The following is a 12,697-nucleotide window of genomic DNA, read 5'->3' on the forward strand; positions in this document are numbered from 1 at the left end:
TTATATTTTATGAGCATGTACTAAATAATTGCATCCTATATAATGCAGTGCTCAATAAATCCAAAGGATGAATAAAGCAGTAATTTGATAATCTCCAATGAAGACAAAAATTCCAAGTTTTCTAAAATCTACAATTTCGGTCTGAAGCGATTTGGCTGATAGATAAAGAAAGCATAAACAGGTATATAATTCACACTTCTTTTTGTACAATAAGTTTCCTTATTGCATTTATTTCTCACCACTTTGTTCTTTAAAGTTTCTAGCTTCGTAAATTTACACTATAATTTGATTTCTTTCTGTCATTACAATGTTCATAGGTCGTTATACAATGTTCATACAATGCAAAACTTAACCATTGTTAGTTCCGAATGTAGCGCATTTATTTGTAGTCCATCGAAAACAAATAATGCTGAAAGTATGTTATGCTACACTGATCCATTTGGCAATCACTGTCAATGTGTTTAAGTGCATGTTATATGAATATGTACTATAATATACTAGCTAAAATATGCGTTCTTTGCAAATAAAGAATAGGTTTTTGGAAAGTATTTGAACCACCTTTCCCCCCTAGAATACTCGTTTCAATGAAGCTGCAATGATAGTAGCACAATTACCTTTATATTCAGTATCACATTGAGTCATATAAAGTGAATTATATTTATTCTTGAAGTGTTTTAAGGGTTATCCTCATAGCGACAAATACTAAACGACATTCACCATTTTCTACAACACTACATTTTCATAGTTAGTGAACGTTTAGCTGGATATTTAAAGGGAAATCGTAATTGCAGTCAGTTATAATCCTAGAAACCGTTAACATCCTAGAAATAAAATTTAGATATGATTTGAATAGGTTCGGATCTAGAAGGTGAAAACTGACAGGGAAGCCATAATCCAGACTATTACTATAAACTTCCAAAAATATATAAATAATAGCTTAAATTATTTTTGACACTAAAAACCGAGGGGCTGGGCCCCCTGGTCTCTGGCTGGATCCGCCACTAGTTTTGAAAGAAAAACAAAACTTGTTGACATACAATTAAAATAACAGACTTAACTTATTGTTGTTAAATTTTACTCCCTATGTTACCATGGGAATGTGGATGGTAATGGCATATTCTCCTAAAATAATTCCTCTTGAAAACTAATGCGATAAAAATCAAAGCTAGGTCATGGTCCAATCATGTACCAAAAATTATCAAAACCACTGCAGCGACCTTAGAAAAGTTGGCTCCCAAATATTATTACGATCATTTCCATGGAGACATATGCTATATTACAATATGTTAACACACAAATCCTTCAGTATTATGTTATTACTGTGAGATCATTATACAAAAATTAGATAGATAGATAGATAGATAGATAGATAGATAGATAGATAGATAGATAGATAGATAGATAGATAGATAGATAAACCACACTCACATTGCACCAGCGTTTTCTGCCGCTACCATTCGCCCTTAGTGAACAGGGTCCCGGGTTCGACTCTCCGTGGGAGAGGGGAGCAACTGGATTGCGCACACTCTAGATTTCGAATTGCGCACAAATCTCTGTTGACCTTTTTGAACACATATTTTTGTCCAACGTTGTCAAAATGGTAGCTTTAAAATATGTACGCAAACAAGATTTTCCTTCAGACTAGGACAGAAATAAAAATTAGAAATAAAATACAAATTACATTGAAGATTAACTATCTACAATTTGATTGGTAAATATAGCAAGTCAAGATACCTCCAAAACCAAGTTGTTATATTTACAACCCACATGTTAAAATTTTCTTGGGAACAATTTTAAGCTTACAATTTTTAGAAATGTAATTCTCCTTGTCTCATACTTTGAATATGTATCACCTTTATGCATCTCATACTGCTTCAATATGAAGTTATATCTCCTCAAATCTTCCTTTCTTTGCATATTGATAACTCCTTTCGCAATTGATCTTAAGTTCAATTTTGTTCCTGATTGTATCTGCAACAAAGATGAAATTACTTGATAAATAGCTTGACCTGATGAATAGAAGTGTTCATTGTAATGTTTATGAAACGCTTCCGCCCCATTGTGCGTACCTAATATTACTACCACAAGTAGGATAATGATCTTAGATTCTTCATTTACAAATACATACTTTTCTCCATCATGACTGAACTCATCTTCTCTTTCAACCATTTGCTCAACAGCCTCTGTAATATTTCTCGGATGAACTGGTGTGAGCTTTTTCCGAATACAGTGCATAGCTTCTCTATACCTTTTCACATACTTATGTACTAATTCCTCTGCGTTTTCTAAATTAGAGAGCTTAATCCTAATAATTTCACTTGAACTTTCGTTTGGGTATTCCGCTTCTCTTTTCTCACAGATTTCTCGCATACAAATACAAACACATTGTAAACGAGACGAGACAGAACCCTTTGAGGCAAGACACGAGACTAGACGCCTCGTGAAATGTCTAGTCCTGTCACGTGTCTAGAAAATGCAAACACAGCTTTTGGATTTGTTTAAAGATTTATTAACTCAGAATAAATTATTTGTCTTCGAAATTTATGTCAGCGTTTATTGTCTCAAATGAGGTATATCCCTACAGACAACAAGGAATACGTTAAGCTATTTTTTAAATGATTCTTACAAACAGCTTTGATTTCAATTTCCCGATCGATTCAAGTTTAATTATTTTGCGATAGTGCTACAGATTCAAGCAGAATGTTAAAGCATTCATCGAGATCAGCGTTTTAGAAGATTTCGTTCCGGGGGTTGATGGGGATATCTATGTGTATAAAAATCCTGTTTGCACGAGACATGCTTTGCACGAGACAAGACAAGACAACCCGAAGCCTCGTCTCGTGGCAACACTAAAAGTTTTTTTTTTCAAAAGTTGTAATATTTCACAAATAAATATTTCAGTAATAACTGCGCCATAATATTATATACTTGTAGTTTGAACAATTGAAGCGGAAAAAGTTTAGTGTGGTGGCCCGTAACTTTTATTGTATTCTTGCTTACAACAACTATTTTTAATTAGACCGCAAATTACGAGACAACGTTCATTATAAACATTAGTGTAACGGGGTTTATTTGGCTCATATAACAAGTATTACCTTGTTTAGTACTAACCAGTACGCGGAAAAGATGATACAAGTTCAGCACTCTTAGGCAAAAGAAAGAGACACGGAATATGTTGTTAATTACTGCATTATGCGCCGAAGGACATATGCGCATTGCATGCGTTATGTCTCGCGGTTCTGTACATGTTTCACATTTTCATAACCATATATATATATATATATATATATATATATATATATATATATATATATATATATATATATATATCACCGGACAGATTAATGCATAAACATACAGGATTAATGAATGTACATATGTTGTAATTATAGCGTTATGGAATAAGGAAGAGGTGTTTGTTATGGCTGATATTTGATGAATTAGATGTTTACGGCTAAGTATGCCTTGTTCAGTTGAGATTATCCCTGAAATTAAATTGTCTTTCTAACTTGTTCTGAAAGTTGTGCCATCTATGAAAGTGTTAAATTTACATGAAATTTCCTATCAAATTGATATGTAGTGATTTAGAACTTACGGGTATACATTTTATAGTATCTTATATGGGTGCTAATTTTGGAAATTGGAGTTAATGTGTAATATGATAATTACTTCCCAGATGGTGTTACTGCAAAGAGTATTACGGTGCTGAACATATGAATTCACCATACGATCCATATGTCAATGTAAATAAATACATTCAATTTAAATAAAATAAAAAGTTTGTTTGTGTGTTTGTCTGTCTGGCTTGGTGCGGCCTGGGGACCAGACGAGTGGTCCGAGAGTTACAAAAGTTCGGTCACGAGTTCCTTGGTCCAGGCCCCAGACCAAGCCGAAGCGTTTTCTTTAGAATTTGAATCAGAGGGGTCTCAGGGGGGCGTTAACCGGGACTTGTAAAAATAGTAGAAAATGACCGATATTAGTGTAGAATTCATAGTTTGGCGGTCGCAGAGATCAATGGGAAACTCCGATAGCATTGACTTCGAAGTGCACCTTATTCGTCTGCGGGCCTAGGGTCACCGGTTGGGGATACCGATACACGTAAAATTGATCCATAATGACCGATATTAGTGTCAAATCCATAATTTTCGCGGTCGTTGAGATGAATGGTGATATTCCCGCAGGCGTTGACTTCCAAATGCAGCCCTCATGCGAAGAATGGGTATATTCAGCTAGTATATAAATAGGTAAATAAATAAATATATAAAACAATGGAAATCGTCATCCCAATAGAGGTCAAATATTATTAAAATGTGTTGAAAATTTAGGAATACACAGGAAAAAAGTATGATTATGTTAGCACAATTTAATTTTAACAGAGATCAGTTATTGTAGCACGACTGCCACTTTAGCGTAGGATATTAATGCAACAGAAGTTTGCTGTTGCGGTTAACACAGGCCCAGTGTTACTAGTTTGACACGGAGACGGTATTGAATATTGTGAAAATAACATAGCGGCGATGGTAAAGAACTAGGTAAACGAACACGGACATAGGAAGAGCGCCACGTTGGTATTCCAACATTTTATAGGCAGTGTTGTTTGGTGAATGCAAATCATAGATGTACTAATATGGATATGCATCCGTACCTCGTTCTTTTAAAACTAGATACGAATCATACAATTTGTCTCTCAACCCTTAACTTGATTACGGAGATTGTCAAGTGGTTAAGGGATTGCTTTTTCTTTCATCAGAGCTGTAGGAAGTGTATTATAATCTGCAAAGTTAGTAACGAAAGTTCCACCTAAGCTAATAATATGGTTTATTGATAGACATTTGCATTCTTAGCAATTCATGAACTAAAATATTAATTCAAGAGTTCATATAAAACTATTGTTTTTCTAAAAGTGCAAAATATAACAATAAAACTTCAACCTTTTATTAGTTTGGACCTATATATTAGTTCCAAATTGATGAAAAACATATTATGGAAATATTGATTTTTTATTGTTTTTTTTATTTTTGTTTATTTATTTGCGTTTTAAATATTAAACTCTGTACTTTGTATGAAGTAGAAGCGATTCTTCTTCATATTTCTCATTATTTCCACACTTTAAGTTAGCTAAATTTATATAAGTTAAAGTACGAGGGCAATGAAAATAACCACAATAAATTATTAGGCTGGTGCGAATGAAATGTCAACCCAAGGAAGTTCATTTCCAAAGGCTAAAACAAATCAAACTACAATATGCAATTAATCAAAATTGTCGCCGTCTGTCACCACTTACTTTTTTTCTTTCATCGTTCAGCTAACGATTTGATTCCATGTCGGAAGAAGTCTGGAGTCTTTAATGCGAAGAAGTCCTTAACTGCACTTTGTACCGCTCAATCGTGAGGCAGAATACTGCTACGGATGCGCACGAGACGAATCAAGACAGGATTTTCCTGACAAAATTCGAGTCGAGACACGGCTCTCCCAATAGAGAAATATACATTTTTCGAGACGAGATATAACTTTTACAGCACATCTTCGAGACGAGACAGCCTCAAATCTTGTCTCGTGCGCATCTCTAAATACTGCCTTCAAAGATGTGATCGAGATGTTGGAAAACGCTGTAACCAGTTGGAGATATATCAGGTAATTACGGTGGGTGAGGAAGGATTTTTATACTGCAACCCATTTAAAGCTTGCATCACCCTTTACGGGACAGTGTTGTCGTGCAACACAAAGAACACCATGTCTGCTGATAATTATTATACGTTTGCAAAAAGCTTGTGGTGAATTGCATTGATTAGGTAGTTTATTTGAAGTTTAGCATCACATCCACCACCGAAGCAATATGAGACGTCAACTTACAGCTGAACGTGTGATCCGAATCATAAAAGTTCCCACATGGAATCGAACCCGGGTCTCCTGTGCCGTAAGCGTGTGTGCTAACTACATAACAATATAATAATACATTTCATGGGACAGAGGGAGTTCAATACATTTCATGGAACTCAGCAGCATTACGATTTGTGTTGATGGTTTCATCTCGCCTGATAACGTTGCGATGGATCTCTTCTACCATACCAGTAGAGAGAAGGTTCAGGGTACAGTTCTGGACGTTCGTCACGATCCAACTTGTCACGTTGTCCTGACCGTTAACGGTTGTCATGGCTAATACAGTGTTTCAGTAGTTGCTTTACCTTCAAATATGATAATTTGAAACCTTATCCTCCTAGTGTCAAGAAGGAATATTTCAATTAGTGTTTAGTAATAATAAAATTAAAATGCCCGAAAGGGCAAGTGCATATGTGTGTGTGTGTGTCATCAGCCCTAGAGACACCAAATTTGGCTGAGTTTAACGTCCCTTTCAGTAGCAAGGCTATATGAGATAGGGCCTCCTGATTAATGTGGAATCCGAATCACATGAGTTTCAGGCGGGAATCGAAACCAGATCTCCTATGCCAAAGACGCGTTACGCTAACCGGTTAGCCACGAAGGGACTCCACAAAAATTGGTGAACAGAGATATTCACATTTATTATTGGAATTAATACGGAAATTTATTTATTGCACTCAGTTTCTTTTACCTTAAAATGTTATATTTGATTGTTATTCGTTTAGAAATGGTAGTCTCTCACAAATGTATAAGATAGTCTGAAATTTCCATTTCATTTTTCTCACTTTTTTCTAGTTCATCTAACTTCTGTCCAAATATTGTGTAAAATCTTATCTCCGAAAAAAATAATAAGTTGTGGTTTTGTTCTTGTTTGATTAAAAAAACACACACACACACTTTTTATTTTTACCTCGTAGTGTAAGTTTCCGGGCATTTAACTCCGGTGAGCTCTCTCGTGCAGCCGTAGAAGTGACATCTATTACTTCTTTTACTACATGGAACGCAAATCCCAGCGTAAGCCATGAAATTCCGGAATCTGTACCAACCGTGAATCCGTCTGTTTTGCATCGCAAACTAACGTGTCTAACGAAGTCCACAGGTTGAGTCTTTAGTAAGGGAACCGTGTACAGTGCTAGTTGTGCAGCGTTGTTATTAAGTAGATTTTGTGATATGTTTGGGGAAGATCTTGTAGTAAATCCTTCCTATTTCAGCCAGCTGTACTGATAGGCCGATAGACGTGATGAGATACAGTACCAAACGTGATCCTGTTTCATCTCAGTTAGTTCCAGATTTATTTCTCTACCTGCTTTCCCACACACATGTACCTAGCAACGTCAAAATAAACGTGTGTGCATATAAAATAAAGCCCGTGTGAATCAATACAAATGTGGGCAGAATAATGTGTGAGTTTTTTTATTTTTATCATTATTATTATTATTATTCTGAAAAAAAAAAGTAACAGATAAGAAATGCTAATTAACATTGCTTTTAAAAATCTTAATGTGTGTATACTCATGAAGGGATTGTCCGGCTACGAGAATTTTGTTTCATTGATGTGCGGTCAGCACGCCAGCTTTCATCATCATAATTTCTGGTTTCCTAAACTTGAGTTTGCTACCATTTTAACTCAGCTGGCTTCTCGATTGGCTCAAGAAGCTGGTCCATCACCACAAATTATGATTTTACTGGAAAACAAACCACACAGAGATAATACATACTTCCCTAACTGGCAGTAGCAATTTCACGGAATTATCCAGGGGAAAACTCTCTGTGGATGCACAAAACTCCCACCTCGGTTCATTTCTTCAATTAGGCTCAACCTCCAGCAGTACAGTACATTAACTCCTGTTAACTGGGGGAAATTTGAAATTATCACTGCCAACTGTGAATCGAATTGAGTTGAGTTGATTTTAGTTTTAGCGTCCCTTTCAGCAGTGAGGCTATATGAGACGTGGACCTACTGATTAAAGTGGAATCCGAACCACATGAGCTCCCGCCGGGAATCGAACCCGGGTCACCCAAACTGTGAATCGAACGCGGTCTTCCAGGCAGTTCATAAAGTAAGCCGATATGAGCCGGTTATGCATCCGAAAGTTAAAAAATCTGCCGGTATAGCATACCGGTAAAATAAACTGATTTAAATTGTGCTTTGCGTGTAGAAGAAAGAAAAAAAAAGATCTTTACATAAAAGTAAGTACGACATTAGCATTGAGTCAATAAGTATGTTTATACTATCAAAGATTTCGTTGTTGCTGCTTCGTAAGTAAATATCAGTTCCCTATCACCCTATTCAATGGCAGAATTTGTGCTCTTGATTTTTTTTCAACATTTGTGCGAGCAATTCCACTCCCACCTAAAAAAAAATCTAACTACCGTACCGCCTGCCTAAAATGTTAAACCTGGACCCGCCCCTAGCATTGACATGACTCTTTTAAATTCAAACTAATTCTTGTCACATTGTTTGGACTTCTGTGTTTACAATTATAAGGAAAGTAGTGTTGACAACGAGACGAGACGAGACCAGAAGAAGCTTTTCGAAATGGAAATGAGATTGGAAGGAATCATTAAATTCTAGATACTAGAGACGAGAAGAGAGTGCCTACAAAGCTTTGGAAACGGGACGAAAAGCATATTGATATACGTTTTTATTTCTTTTATTTTCTTTCTTTTTTTTTAAATCCACTACAGTTTCGGGTAAAATGTTTGTTTCATTCATCGGGCCCCCTGTACACATGCTAATCCTGAGCCTCAGGCCCGTAGCCAGCCCAAAAATGTAGGGGGATGGCCGATGGATGTTAGGGAGGCCCGATCCAACCATATTATACTTCATCACAATATTATAGTTCAAGCCTACCGTGAAAATTTTAGAGGGGACCTGTAAAAATTAGGAGGGTCCGCCCCCTAGTCCCCCTGGATACGGGCCTGCTGAGCCGTATGTTAGGTCTTGGTTACGGAAAGGAAAGTGCAGTGCAGACTACAGAAGATGTCAACAACGAGAAAAAAGAAAGAAAGAAAAAAAAAAGATGGACCTTGTAAGAAGTTGTGGTGGATACTGTGACTTAAGGTTCAGTATACCAGACATTGTATGTAATAGAAGCCATGTTGGTAAAAATAGTTTAATGTTCTAATCGTGTTCTAAATTACGCCTATGTATCACGCAATATGTTTTGTATATTTTTTAGAGGTCCATCTTTAAGTAGAAAGTATAGGAATTTGACACTTTGAGCTGACAGAAAATTATTTAAAATAATAATAATAATAATAATAATAATAATAATAATAATAATAATAATAATAATAATAATAATAATAATAATAATAATAATAATAATAATAATAATCGTAAACCAGCTGCACAAAACATTTTTCTGTTCACTGGTTTTGTATTGTGTGCTGGTAATTATTTTTCAATTATTGGAATGATTAGTAATATATATATTTTTTCTATTTAAACTCTCCATATTATTGAACGGAATACAACACAATACAATGGAATGCAATGGAAAACAATATTCATTGAATACTAATTAAAAACATTTATTTCTGTTAGGCTGATGATTGTCAGAAGTAAAATATTTATATCTTAGTGCTCACTCTCTCCTCTCTCTCTCGCTCGCTCTCGCTGTGTTCATAAATTGTTCACGTCAAAAATGAAAATGAAAACTCTTTAAGTTTTATGTCTGACGGTTATGCCGGCTAGGCTAAAGGAGTCGGTGATGATGAGAAAGGAATGAAATTGTAGAATGAAGAAAGTGGGAGGAAAGGGAAGAATGCCTACGAAACCCCCACACACGGTGTTTGTCCACCACAAAGATTGCTTGCAGCCAGCTGAGATCGAACCAATGATCCCATGCACCACAGGTGAACGCTCTACCATTGAGGCACCGCGTGTTGCAAAAATGTTAGGAGTAGAGATTCTCTTTAGGGTTCTGTCAAAATTACTGCTCTAACGTAAGTAGTGATATTTGTTCCATACCGTCACATCATCTGATGTCACTTTAAGTACTGTTTCCAGGCCAAGCTAGTTATTACTAACAATTTAGTTATACTACTATTATTATTATTATTAGTAGTAATAAAAATAATAATAATAATAATAATAATAATAATAATAATATCTGTTAATTGGCGAACAAGTGTATACCCGTAAAAGTTCTACTTCAAACTAGGACTCGGAACTAGATGTTATACTGACTCCTAACGTCAATGGTCAAAATTATATCCTAAATTTAACTGATGATAGTGCAACTGAAGAGGATGAACGGCAACCTTCCAAGTTAATACTTTAATTTTGGTCTCAGGTAATATCTAGAAATGACAAGCCATTTTGATTTTGGAAAATTAATAATTTGTCGAACTCAATTTCTCAAAGAAAACCCAGAAAACCCACGGTTGGCTGTGGCTCAGGCAATTCAAATCTGATGTCTAAAACAAACAAACAAACAAACAAACAAACAAAAAAACATTGTTTGTGACAAGATTCAACCCGTTATTTACTTATGAAGAAGGTGAATGAATTGTTAAGGAACACAATAAAAGCTGCAGTGGTTTCCACCAGAATAAACTAACATAATTTTTGTTCTTCATTTCATGTTGAGGTGAACGAATCAGATTTCTCTGAATTAATGATCTTAAAGTGTGGCCTCAGGAATTCTTAGCTTTGATGTATCTATTAGCCATGTTGTATCTAAACTTTAAAATTTGGTATCAAAATGTTCGTGGACTAAGAACTAAGAGCAGTGATTTTCTCCTTCAATTTCTGGCTCTATTTCAATAGTATTTTCTCCTTCAATTTCAATAGTATAATTGCTTTAACAAAAAAAACACCTCTTTTTCCGTGTGACCTAGATGCTGAGATAAAAAATGAAGTACGAGAGGATGATAATGCGTTTAACATTCTTGGGGATGAGTTAGAAAAAATGCTTACCTTAAATAGGAATTAACAGACAACCAAATGCAATATCAATCGAATTCATTAGGAGTACAGGAGACAATGACAAGAAATAATGCTTCCGACTCTGCAATGGAATATGTGAAAGAAGAGAATGACCAAAAAAAAAATCCTGAAGACGATAATAATACTGTTGATTAAGAAATCAAACCAGAGATGTGATTATTATTGAACTCTATTAGTCTCATATCGCATGCAGCAAACATTCTGCTTCGAATACCGAACAGAAGCTTGTATGGAACAACAAACGAAGAAGTTAAAGATAAACAGTTTGGTTTATGAGAGGTAAAGGCACAATAGATGCAAATAGGGTATTAAAGGTAATCGGTGAAAGATTTATAGAAAAAAGAGAAAGAGGTGTGAAAGATATTTAGTGATCTAGAAAATACTCTTGACCCCATGAACTGAGAATTGCTTTTGCGAGTTCTAAAGAAATTTGGATTGGAACGTAAATACCAAAGAATCGTAAGAAACTTCTACATATATAGATCAACAACTAAATGTTAGAATAGGGGAGAAAATGACAGAGAAGAGTGCAATTGAAAAGAAAGTTCGACAGAGATAGGACTACTGTTTCTGACCAACATTGTTTAATGTCTATTTAAGAAGAGACAGTGAAAAAGAGCCTACTTAATGAAGACAGCATTTCGGTAAGATATAAAATGATTGACTGTATACTGTATTCAGATGATATGGCGCTTATTGTGGAGTTTGAGAAGCAAAACAATAAAGTATTAATATACCTGATGAAGAACTGTGAAGGATATTTATATAAAAAGTTAGTAAAACAAAACCCACAGCGAGTGGAACAACAGTTGGTGTCAATGTAGAAGTTAAAGGGGGGTAGTTTACGATACCTGAATAGTATTATTAGTGACGTCAGGAAATGCGAACGTGAAATAAAAAAGAAGGATAAGAATGGCGGAAGAAGCCTTTAGAAGAAAGAAAAGTCTATTTTGTGGAACATTGAATGGAGTTTAGAAAAAAAATGATTCGTGTGGAGTATTGTACGGCATGGTGCAAAAAAAATGACATTACGCAAAAACAATGAAAAAACAACTGGAAGCTTTCGCAATATGGGTGTGAAAAAAAATGGGGAGAATTAGTTGGAGCGAACGGAAAATGAGTATTATTTTATTATAAATTGTGGAGGAGAAAATAACAATTTTAAATGTACTGAAAGGAGGAAGATGCACTGGTTGGGAAATTTTCTGAGAAGGGACTGTATCAGAAGGAACATACTAGAGGAAAGTATGGCGAGAAAGAGAGAGAAAGGAGGAATCAGTCTGCATTTGATGGACGGTATCAAAACAGAAGAATCGTACGTGAAGGCGAAGAGGTTAGCTGAAGACAGTGAAATATGGAAACTTCTCAGTCGCAGCAAATGACCTACCAATAATGTCAGAATACCTATGGAGGTGACGATGATGATCTATTTATGATTTTTTCATAAATGCTTCCATGATTTATTCGCTTAAATTATTCAATTATTCTATCATATGTTATATTACTTTTAATTTCTTATCTAGTCAATGTTAGATATTATGTTTTCAAGTAAACTTTACACTTGCCTTAAGAGTAATAGTTATATTCCATTTTCTAATTAATACTGTGCTCCTATAGCATATTTAGTAGGTGTAAACTAAAATCCTTTTATTGAAATGGAATATAATGAAACTTCTAGTTTTACGTTCCGTATTTACGCCTTTTATGCTAAAACGGACAGATAAATAACGGAAGTTAATGATATTAAATAAATGGTAGAATGACAATGCTGGAGAAAACCCATTGACACAGTATTGTCCCCAACAAATCCACATGCACTGGGATCGAACCACAAACCTCTAGCATCAGATGCGTGCGCTC

This window comes from Thermobia domestica, chromosome 6 (assembly GCF_964235325.1).
Source record: "Thermobia domestica chromosome 6, izTheDome1.hap1.1, whole genome shotgun sequence".
Classification (NCBI taxonomy): Eukaryota; Metazoa; Arthropoda; class Insecta; order Zygentoma; family Lepismatidae; genus Thermobia; species Thermobia domestica.